General features: G+C 41.4%; 1 protein-coding gene across 1 annotated transcript in view; it reads right to left on the bottom strand.

Annotated features, from left to right (window-relative positions):
• The window catches only part of RHOBTB1 (Rho related BTB domain containing 1), a 62,379-nt gene extending 51,917 nt beyond the window's left edge, over window positions 1–10,462 (bottom strand). Inside the window, exons 1-2 of the mRNA XM_036265503.1 lie at window positions 10,248–10,462; window positions 8,127–8,177 (exon numbers count right to left, since the gene is read on the bottom strand). The gene's annotated coding sequence lies outside the window, so the exon portion shown is untranslated. The remainder of the gene's footprint in view (window positions 1–8,126; window positions 8,178–10,247) is intronic.
• Window positions 10,463–12,331: the final 1,869 nt, after the last annotated feature.

Consider the following 12,331-nt stretch of genomic DNA (forward strand, 5'->3'; position numbering starts at 1 on the left):
GATGTTTAAAAACCTGAAATACTCTAAGGGTTCACTGTGGATTTTTGTTCAATATACATAGAGGGAAACAATTTCCCTTCTTGGAAGCCTCTTTCTAGGAGCCTTAGTGATCGATCAGCTGCCAAACTTGGCTTTGGTGGGTCTCCACCATGTTTATTATTCCTCTATGCTGTTAATGTGATACCAAATCTCATCTCCATTTAGAGTGCACAGGGGCAGATGTCTTGAAAAGGGGGAGTTGGTGAACCTATATGGAAAGAGCCAGGAGAACATACTGTACTCAAAGGAAGCACAGCTTCATGGTTTATGGTACTAAAAGAACATTCGCACAAAGACTCAATGGCCTTGGTCATACTATATGAGAAATAAACGAGAGGCGAGGAAGTGCAGAGAAGGCAGTCAAGAGATTGGCTGCTCATTAGAACCACTGGGGGAATGTTTTGTTGTAAATACTGCTGTCTGTACAAGAATGTTCTTGGCAGAATTATTCATAACAGTCAACAATCTGAAACAACTCGCCAACCGTAGAATAAATAACAAATAAATAAATAAGAAGTTGAAGTCTATTTATACAATGAAACCTTGCACAGCATTAGAAATGGATGCATCTCACAAACATAATATTGAGGAGGAAAAACCTGACACGGAAGAGATTTTGTTTCTATAAGAGCTCAAAATCAGGCAAAACTAACCTATGGTATTAGAAATCAAAATAGTGGTTACCTCGGTGGGGTAGTGACTGGATAGGGGTTTAAGAAAGCCTTCTGGGGGGTGATGTTCTGTTTCTGTTTGTAGGTGCTGGTTATGTGGGTGTGTTCAGATTGTGAAAATTCTTTGTTATATACTTATGATGTGTGTATTTTTCTTGAAATAAAATGTTTTATATTCAGACTCCTGCACCCTAAGGCAGATCTACTAAGATCGTAGGCCATATATTTCATGGGGTGTTCCTGTACAGCGCAGGTTAAGAATCACTGGCAGATGACCTACATCTAGTGATGTGCTGGAGCCAGTCCCTGCTAGTGCAGGACAATGAAAGTTTTTGTTAAAGTTTTAGGATGTTTGCAAACCTGTTAAAATAGGATCAATAGCCCGGCCGGTTTGGCTCAGTGATCGGAGCGTCGGCCTGCGGACCAGAGAGTCCGGGGTTCGGTTCCCACTAGGGGCACGTACCAAAAAAATAAATAAATAAAATAAAATAGGGTCAATATTAAAAATTAAATTATACAAAGTTTTGATTAAATAAATTACACTACAGGAAAGATACTACATACTTAAAACTCATCATTTTCTATTTATTTTACTACATTTTATTGTTATCTATATTTTTGAGGTTATTTATGCCAATTTTATCTGTATGGTGAAAATACCAGATAGTGGTGTATTACTGTTCCGTCTCTTCCCAACCCCATGCTCAGTCACAATGATAGCTTGTAAATAGCTTAGCAACACAACAGCTTTCCTGGTCTATTGATTGTCTTAAGAAAATAATTAAAAAATGTTAATAATGCAGATTAAACTTAAAAGTGTGTTATATATGTAGCTGTTACATTGCAAATAGTACATTTAAGGAAATACACTTACAGTGTTTAAAAGCTATTATCTGGTTCAGCAAAGAAGTCATTCATATTTTAAATGAATGTGTATAGTTCAGACATATGTCTTTGTTGTTTAAATTTTGTCTTACTCATTAACATAAAGGAAACTATCAGCCAGCACTTACATAGGAATTATACCTGTTCATCAATTGTATCATAGGTAGGCTTTGGATAGAAGAGTTCTGTAAAAACCAACAAACATTCTGTGAAACCCAATGGGCTATATGGAATTTACAATAAAAAGCAATGTGTATTTTATTATTATTTGTAAATTGTATGTTGCACAATTCTTTATGTCAGGTTAAATTTATAATCAACTTATGTATGCACATAAATACATTTTTTCCCCCAGGGAGCTGGTTGATTTACCAGCGTACCTCTGTCTACATTCCTCCCATGTTTAAGATTCCATGACTCTGAATTATGATTTAAGAAACAAGCAAACAAAATAAGGTGAGAGTCTTAGGGCCTATAAGGCATGGTTTTAGCAAAAGATATGGTAATGACTATACTTTAGAACCTCACTACTCAAAACGTGGTTTCTCACACATCAATGGGAAGCTTGTGAGAAATGCATAACCTTGGGTTTCACCCCAGAACTCCTGAAATCAGAATCTGCATTTTTATCAAGGTGCCCAGGGGATTTGTATGCACAGTAAAGTCTGAGAAGCACTCTTGTAAAAATAAACTCCTTGGTCTGAACTGTAATTTATATAACCAATTTGAGATTAGTAATCAGGTTAGGGACAATCCAGCAGTTAGTTAGTGATCTTTAAGCATCTACAACTGGTTTAACCGCTTCCCAGCACTAGAGAAAAACATAATGGCTCCCTCTAAACCTAAAGAAAAGGACCTGCATCTTGCAATATACATTTGTCAAATACTGAAAAGGAAACTGTGCCACTAGGAAAATAAAGGGGACTCCGGGTCACTTGGATCATTAATTTTAAAAGGAAAAAAAGTAGTACAAGAAAGAAAAAAAATCACAACAGTAGCTTTCCTCCACATACGTGATGAATAGGACAAGTTGCTGTAGACTTGGTTCTGAAAATTCAAAGCAGGGTAGCTAGTGCCACATGACAAAGTGTGGCAGCTGGGGAGAGGAGTGTGATGAAACACTTTCCAGAGATGTAATTTAGACCAGGGTGGTTATCAAGGGCTGAGGGTGAGGGGGGAAATTGTAGTGCTCATGCTTTCCCTATCAATATATCAGCCGGCAACACAGGACAGAAGGAAGAGACGGGGCCGGCACACAGAAAACACTTGGTGCTTGAGTTAATTGAAATGATGGCAGGAAAGTGTCCCATATTTTAAAATTGAAAGCAAAAATGTTCTACTGGCAATAATATTCTCTGGAAATATTTCTTAGTTATTTGGTTGAAAATATTATAGTTGCTTTGAGATGCAAAGGTCTATGTGGAAAACACGTTAGATACTTAAACAGTGTCTGGAAGGAAATGAGAGCCACAAATCTCCAGGAGGAGCTTGGTATTAGTTGCAGCAGAAACTGAAACAGTAAAATAATTCAAGTAAACTTTGGCAACCCTAGAATGGGAAGAAAACAAATCAAATGTAATTGCGACTGGGACACTGGTACCCAGAAAGACCATCCTGCCTGTTTTTACCCAAGAAAAAAGGTTACTATAACCATCCCTTGCATTATCAGAACTCAAATGACTCCAGTACATTTAGGAGTTAAATGATATGCCTGCCCTAATGTGTTATAACATTTTCCTTCAGAATAACTGAGGAAGGCTAAGGAGAGAACTAACTCTTATTGAGCACCTACTATGTGCTTGACTTCTGTGATTTCATTTTTCCTCAATGTTTATTAATTTATGTTTGTTAGAGATGTTTCTCCCAGCACCCCCACCTCCCAGATACCCTCTTCCAATGTTCATAGCAGCACTATCTATAATTACTAAGATCTGGAAACAGCCCAAGTGTTTATCAATAGATGAGTGGATAAAAAAAGTGCGGTACATATGCACAATGGAACACTATGCAGCTGTAAAAAGGAGAGATCGCTTATTCTTTGAGATGACATAGAGAAACCTGGAGAGCATTATGCTAAGCAAAATATGCCAATCAGAGAAAGACAAATAACATATGATCTCACTAATTTGTGGAATATAATGAACAAAATAGGCCCAGAGACATAGAAAGGAGTAGGGTTCAGATTGAGAAACCTCAGAGGAGGGAGGCAGGGCGGATGGAGGAGACAAACCAAAGAACTTATATGTATGTATGTGTAATCAATGGACATAGACAACAATGCCGGGTGGGGGGAGGGGGTGATCAGTATGATTTCATAAAATCATCATAATCCTCTGAGGGAGGTGACACCATCCCCATTTTACAGATTAGCAAAATGAGGTCCAAGAATTATTTCAGCCATGCATGTAGTGAATAAAAATCTGGCAGTCCACAGACAAAATTAAATAGGTCCTTACTTGATTAAAATAGATTGCTCAACAAAGAGCTTGGCAGGAATCCGAGTATGGGGCTACTATGCTCTGAATAAGAGGAAAGAATTTTCCATATCGGTGTCAATGAAGATAAGTGAGGGTTCTCTTAATACTCAACATACCTTTACACTGCTGGATCCTCTTATTACCCATTTCTGGATGTAGCGTAAGTTTCAAATGTATTTCATACCGACAGTTGTAATTTTGGCTAATTTGGAGGGTTTAGAAGACTTGGCATTTTTCTGCCAGTGTTATGTAATAGAATTGAGACCTGGTCTGGGACTTGGAAACCTGGGTTCCATTCCAGATGTGTCACTTATTAACTATGAGAGTGAGTAAATTATACCACTTCTCTAGGTGACGGTTTTTTTCACCTACATGAAGTTGGGTTAAGTATCCTTAAGAACTCTTCTGGATCCATGATTCAACCCTCCATGACTCAGCTGTTTAAAATTTATTAGAAATGACCTGAAGAATTCACAAAAATGTTGAGACAAGCCCTCTCTGTGATTCAAGTTACATTAAAATAAAATAAAAAAACCCCATAACAATAAATATTTAACTCCTATACTCTACCATCTGTAAGAGTTAGCTGGAATAACATGGTTTAAAGTGTTATTTTTATTTCTGCGCCTTTCTTTAAGACAAATATATATTCACGTTCTTAGATCTGGGTGCAAATTCAAGCTCTACCTCCTATGAGCTCTTTGACTTAACATATCTGAGTTCCGTTTTTGACTTCTGTAAATTCAAATAGATAATGAACATTAGCTGTAATGTAGTAAAATGTTTGGCATCTAGTAGGAGCATAATAAGTGCTGGTTATTGTTATCTGGTTGGTCATTAGGGATTGGAACTCTGATTGGGTAACAATTCAAAGGCAATGTCTCCCGTGGGACGGAACCTGAGATGGTAACTTCATTAGCACTGGGAACTTGTTGTGAACCACGTCTGTGCAATAAATAAACTCAGGTGCAGAATGGAGGAATGCAATGTACCTTCTGGAGTTATTGGCAACTCTTTCTTTTTTTTTTTAACTTTCTAATTCACCTCCTAGTAGATAAAACCTTATCAAAGTATTTGAAGACCAGAGTGTGCTTGGACATTTGGAAAGAGTACTGTCATACCCACATTTCATTTGTGTCTTATTGCCCATTGCCCAATGTCTGCCCTATATGCCCAGGAACAAAAGGTTCTAGGAAGAGGAGGAGGTGACTTACTTTGTTTATATGATAAAGAAACAAAATAGTTCTGATGCTGACATAAATAACCAATCCACACACACCCCATCCCTTCGAGGGACTGCCTCTTGGCCTCCCCGTCCGAGCCTTCCCTTCTCCTCCCCCACGCACGCACTGCCACTTCCCGCCCCTTTCTACTTTTTGTGACTTATTTTTTCTCCTTTCTGCAAGTTTTGTTTCGGCTCTGTGACGTTGGTCAAAGCTTGGGTGGAGAAAAAAAAAAGATGAACACAAGAACCAGATTCAAATCACCTGACCTCTTTGAACTAGCCCCATTACATAAAGCCCAAGCGAGGCCTTCAGATAATGAAATTGAACTGCCTATTTTCTAAAACGAAGACCAACAGAAAGATTAAACATTTTTTTCTTTGTTTTATATAGGTAAATTTCCTGAGCAAAAAACATAGTAAAATTTCAAATGTTTCCAGCCATGTTTTGAGATAAGCCAAGCATATTAATGAAAGCATTCTGAACAACAACAACAAAAAAGCAAAGAAATAACCGCTAATTAAATTATCATTCGAGACATCACACAGATTCTAGGATCTCTTTTGGTGCTAACACTATGCAATTCAGAGTATAATTTTACTCTTTAAGCAATTATAGGTTTTTAGTTGCTATATTGATATATTTATGACCAAATATCAGCTGATGCTGAGGTCTCAACCTGTAATGGGATTTTACCAGTATAAGTATAATAGTGCTTTTATGATCTATTTTGTAATGATATACTATAACAATTTTACAGGACAAAGCTGTTGTGGTTAAATGCTTAAAGGTATATATTTTTTATTTATTTTATTTTTTTTTATAGAGTGGGAGGGATAGAGGGAGGAAGAGAGAGAGAGAAACATCAGTGTGAGAGAGACACATCAAGTGGCTGCCACCCACACGACCCTTGGTGTCAGGGACAAACTGCAACTGAGGTACATACCTTTAGTGGGAACCGAACCCAGTACTCCTTGGCCTGTGGGCCAATACTCTAACTGCTGAGCCAGACTGGCCAGTGCTTAACAGTATATCTTAACGAATTAAGCTTTTAGGGCTATTAGCTTGAGTTGATAGTATCAGTACATTAAAAAAAGATGATATATTAAGGTTTTCTTTAGTGATTTGTTTCCATTTCTTTTTTTTTTTAAGTTACCCTTTTATATAATACCCCCTAAGAAGGATTAACAGTGGTTACAAATTATTCTACAAAAAGTAGGGAAGAGGGAAAAGAAGGCTATCAACCCAGGCAAAAACTGAAAATGTCTTACTTAATCTATAAATGTTGGCTATTTTCAGGACTTTGGTTTGGATTTATCTATTATGTATCCAAATCCATTACATGGCATATTTCAGACAAATTGAAATTTCAGAAGGATTACAGTACGTTGAAGCAATATGCCAAACTGTAATGCTTTCTCAAAGATGCTATGCAGACTCAAACAGCTCATAATTTTGTACAATGCTTTTGAAGCAATAACACCTTTGAGTTTGAGATACTGTAATTTAGTGGTTCTAAATGACTGCAAAATCCAAAATTTCTTCTAGTTTGGTTGAAATTCTACTTTCTGTCTTTGCGTAAACTCTCACCCATTTATCATCTATCCAGACAAAACATGTATTGGAATATTTCCCACCCCACAATGACAAAGTAATCCCACAGAGTGGAAAATGCTGAACTTCTCGTAAATATACAAGTGACCTCCCATTCAGCCTTTTGGTGTGTATGATCTTGATTTCGCCTCTAATTTTTCATATGTGAATGTTTACAATCTTACCTTTTAAATCTGTAGGTTCCTTAGGACCAGAGATCTCATGACAAAAACTTACTTAAATCTTTGACAGTCCCATGCCAGAAAGTAGATATGAATACTTATTATTTCATTGTTCTACTTTAAAAAGTGAAATTTATATTTTTTATAACAGCTGTATGATATGAGCTGTAATTATCAAGTTATATTGGGCAAGTCACTTAACTTTTTTGGCCCCAGTTTCCCTACTGAAGCAGAATTTTTCAACTAGAGTTTAGTTTTTAGAGTAAGATAGAACTTTAAAAAAACAACAACCCTATTTCTTCCATTCACCACAACTAATCTCTCTGAACTTCCAATTCTTCACCTGTTGTTTGGGGATCAAGAGAGTAATTTCACATCACAGGGAGTATGTTAGATGCAGAATGAGAACATAAATGTGAAGAATGCAGCATAGCCATGGCCAGTGCGGCTCAGTTGGTTGAGCATTGTACCATGCACCAAAATGTCACTGGTTTGATTCCTGATCAGGGCACATGCCCGGGTTGTGGGTTTGGATCCTGGTAGGGGTATGCATGGAAAACAACCCATTGATGTTTCTCTCTCACATCGATGTGTTTTCGCCTCCACTGCCTCTCAAATCTATAAAAGTATTTAAAAAAAGAAAAAGAAAAAGAATGCAGCACATTACCTGAACTTTGGTTCATGCTCAAAAATGTCAACTACTATTATATCAAGTTTCTTCGAGCTCTAGAGTACTAAGATTAGTATAGAAGTAAAACTTTAATTATCAAGCACCCAGATCTCCATGCATCACTTTTATCCCATTTCCCCCACCCCGCCCCCCAAATCTCATAAAGGACAAACTGATTCAAGGTCCATTTTAGTGCCATTTTACTCACAGAGCAAATAGAATAATTCTAATAATCACTGAACTTATGATGTTCATAAATGATTCCATTAAAATATGACAAAGACAAATTGTTGTAAGATAAATTCACCAAGAAACCTGCTCTAAGATGCATGCTCAGAATCACACAGGATGTAATCTGTGGTCATGGTTTGTACAAAGGCACTAACCTGGCTCACTGGAAGTGAAGAACAGAACACTCTGCTCACAGCTGGACTTACCTACACGAAAGAGAGAAATAGTTTATAAATCCTACTGCTTTCTAGGAGCACATGAGGAGTCACTGAAATGATCAATATACCCACCCCTTACCCCCGCCAAGGGGCAGAATCTGCTTCAATTTTGCTAGGTGCCAGTGTTAAAGTAGCATTTCTTTGGGTCAAATACATCCTGAAATAGCTGGGTTAGCATTTTGTAGCATTTGTGAAAATATATTTCTGAACATTTGGGAATGGTACAAAAAAAGCATTTGGCCACAAACCCAAGGATAGGAACAAGGAAAATCTTACAGGCATTTTACAATACAGAAGTCACAGAAGAGACATGATATTCCTCCAAAGTAACATTTTTAGATATTATCATAAGCAAAAGTCCAAATGATTCTATTTTTTTCCCTTTTAAAGTATAGTTGAATAGTCAATAAGTTGTTATTAAGCCAATGACATCAAACTATCTGTGTTTCTATTTCCACCTCTTGATCACACACAGACTTTTGTACTTCAATTTACACTACCTTCAACATTTTGGAAAATAACAATCAATGGCAAGTTTAGAAGAATATCAACTGTGATTTTACTTCTTCCTAATTAGTTTTTGGTCTTCCACATTGGATTGGACTGGTTAAACTCCTTTCCCACTAATATGTCCAAATATGATTCAGGCATCTCAGAGGAAACCTTGTTTCGTGTACTAATTTACTGCTCACTCCACCGGCAGAATAGTAGTGTGCAGACGTTATTCCCACTGAAAAACACTTGTGTTTATTTTTTAGCAAACAGAGACTCTCTTAGGTATCTACGAAGTTATTGGAAACTAAATATAATTCCAAATTTCTAAAGAGTGTTTAGTGTATGTTTGCAAAAGTCTAGAGTTTACCTGAGATCAAACAAACACATATTATTGGCTATTTATATCTGCTGATAGTGAGAGAAGGTATACAGAGATGGAAACTACTGATAACAGTATTTTTGCAGTTTAGAGAGGATACACAGTTCAGTGTAGAATACGCAACACAGTGCGTTTTGGGGTGGGAGAGCCCCAAACTAAAGAAACCTTAACTTGAGCATCTGGCTGGAGTTCAACAGAGCTGAGTGAACAGCGCAGGTTGGGAGAAGTTCAAAGCCAAGACGACTCTTGTGGTCTTCCGAGATCTTCCTAGGAAGGTCTGGGTGCCTTTGTGTATGTATCAACCTTCATGCATTTTTTTCCCCCCAGCAAATGTGTACAGTCAGCTCGAAAGGCACAGCTTGTGTGCTGACGTGCAAAGCCAAGTCAAAACCCTGTGCTTGGCGCTCCCTTCTAACTTTCTGGCTTGTCCAAGTCTAAATATTGACATTGCTCCTCGGTTGAGATGTTTGATACTGCTGAGGATAGAATCAACAGTAGGTTCTAATGGTATATTTTTACATAGCTGTGCCTTCCTCTCACTTCTCGTTTTTTGGAGAGGAGGTTGGCTTCCCTTGTTTGCATACTCCTCCCCACCCCCACCCCATTGTTCTCCCCAAAAGCTGAACACAGGGAGACAAGGTAAGAGGTTTAGCAAGCCCCTCAAGGCAGCTCCTACTGTTGTCACAGCAACTCACAACAGACTCCATAGACATGGGGTTGGGGGTGGGGAGCGCCAAACTGTGGGCTGACCAGTCAACTCTCACGGGGGTGCAAGCACCAAAGGGGTGAGCGTATTCCCCCCTTCGGGACCTCCGGCTCCCGCCACTGTCCTTCCAAGGAAAAGAGCCCTCTCGTCGGCGCGGCACCACCCCCCCTGGCGCAGCCAGCCTTCTAAGGGTGCCTGTTGTTCATTTTCTCAGCTCCAAGTTAGGGGTGCGGCTGTGCGGGCGCTCCTAGAAATCTCTTCTGTTTGCCTCTGATGTGAGGATTCCCGGCCTCGCGGAGAGGCAAGGGCGGCTCCTAGGGCAGCTCGGTCCCACAACTCTCTCTTGGGACGCTGCCTGCCGCGTGGCGCGGCCCCGGGGGCCCCCACATGCCACCCGCTGGGGCCGGGTCGGTGGGGGCTCCGCGGCGGCTGCTGCGAGAAGTTTCATACCATAGCGCACTCACGACACAGAACCTACCCTGAAGCCGAGCGAGACGCGAGCTCTCTCCGCCTTCAAGGGCTGGGGGGAGCGGGGGCCCCCCCGCCACTCAGCAGCAGCCACGACTGCGCGCGGTCGCGGGTGTGCGGGGCCCCTGCGCGCGGCGTGCCGCTCGCCGCCCAACTTTGCACAAAGGCAGCATGGCACTGCCTCGCCTGGCGGGCTCGCCCAGCGCCGCGGCCGCTCTTTCCTGTCCGGGGACAGAGGGGTTCGCCCCTTTCCACCCCCCAGCCCTCCCCCTCTCCTCCTGCCCCCACCCCGCTCCCAGGCGGGCCAGCTCCGAGGAATAGAGCTCCCGGCACCGAGCTCCGCCGGGGTGGCGGCAGCCGCTCGCACTGTGACGTTAGCAGCCTTCCCGGCTATTTATATCCACACGATTGGATTTCATTCATGAAACCGGGGCCTGGTGTGTCTGTGCTCTGGGGCGCTGGTGGCAAAGGTGCCTAGCTTTACGCAGACGGGGGCCCGGGCTCGGAGGCGCATTGCCCGGGACCAACGTGCGCAGAGCATGGGAGACCCCGGCCTTTCTCCCAAGCCCCTGGGAGGGGCAGGTCAATGAGATTTGTGCCCCCGTTCCCATCCCAGCATCCCACCCATTCCTGTACAACTGCTGGCCCTTTGTCCCAGGGTCTGGAAAAGTAAGTTGGGCCACTAACCGGCTGGGCAGCATGGCTTTCTTTCCCCTAGCAGCTGACCGGCCGCGGACTCCGAGGGAGGACATTGGCTTTTGTTTCAAAACCGAGCCCAGCTGCTGACTAAGGACTGCTCTAGCCCAGCCTCCTCCTCCCCTGGGCGGCTGCACGTGCTGTCGGGCTCCCCCCACTGGGTTACCTTTCTTGGTGGCTCGGCTCTGGGGCTCCCCGCAGGGGGCTTAAGGACGCACCGGCTGCCCCTGACCTGAGTTAGGAGGCGATTTGCAACCTCTAACAAAGAGCTGAGTGAGGAAGTGAAATTGACTTCTGGCCGCCCAAGGGCTGTCAGAATCCTTGGAAACCCAAGATAGTCCATCTCTCCTGGTGAACTCTTCCCAGGCTTCCAGGCTAACTGTGGCCTCTGAGGACAGGGCCAGGGGTATTTTGTCATGATTCACGTTAACAAGTATTTAGAGTGCTCAGGATATGTTAGGTACTCTCTCAAGTTCTAAGGAGGTGACAATAAACACAACCAAACTGGTCTGGGCCCCCAAAGAGCTTTGAGAGTCCCTGCTAAAATTAGTGTGCCCAGACCTCCTCACTCTCAGCCTGGGAAACAATGGTATTGATGTGTTCAGCTACCTTAAGGGATTTATTCATTTAATAAACCTTTATTGAGTAGGTTGTGTACCAAGGTTGGGATGCAAAGATGGCAACAATTTGTGCTTAGTCCTCAAGAAGTTCTCAGGTTATGTGTTCCGAGGTGTTGAGGGCTGGGGGAAAGGGAGCCGTATTTTATTGCAAGGGCTCTCTCTTTGCCATATGCCCCAAGGAAAAGAACATTGGGAAATATCCTAAAAGCAAACAAACTCCTTGGTCCTTCAGTTTCTTCCAGGAAACCACCCTCAGTTCCACAGATGGAATACTTACTCTCCCTTCCCAGGCTCCCCAGATGAGTTTTAGTTTATTGGGTATTCCTAATCTTCCCCACTAGTTTATATTTCCTTCAGAGACAAAGTCTTGCCTAGTGCTCTCTGAATATCCCAGACTCCATAATATAGGGGAATTCCATGGTTTGTTTGTTTTTTTGCAAGAAAAGATATTAAGGGCTACCTGCTTTGTTTAAGCCATCCTTATTGAACTGTCTTTGGAAATGGAGTTATCAGTCCCTAATATTTTCAAACTACCCTGGAAGCTAAGAAATAGGATAGAAACTCAAAAGAAATGGGAATCAACATGTATTGCAGTCATCATATGTGACAGACAAGGGGCTAGATGAGATTTAAAACGTATTTTGTCAATTAATCCTCACAACAACCCATGAGGTAGATGCTATTAATATCATAACCATTTTATAGGTGAGGCAACTGAGGCATGCAGAAGTAAGTTTTCTGATATTTTGACAATTACATTTGTACCTGGGTCAGCCTG

This window comes from Molossus molossus, unplaced genomic scaffold, assembly GCF_014108415.1.
Source record: "Molossus molossus isolate mMolMol1 unplaced genomic scaffold, mMolMol1.p scaffold_m16_p_17, whole genome shotgun sequence".
NCBI lineage: Eukaryota > Metazoa > Chordata > Mammalia > Chiroptera > Molossidae > Molossus > Molossus molossus.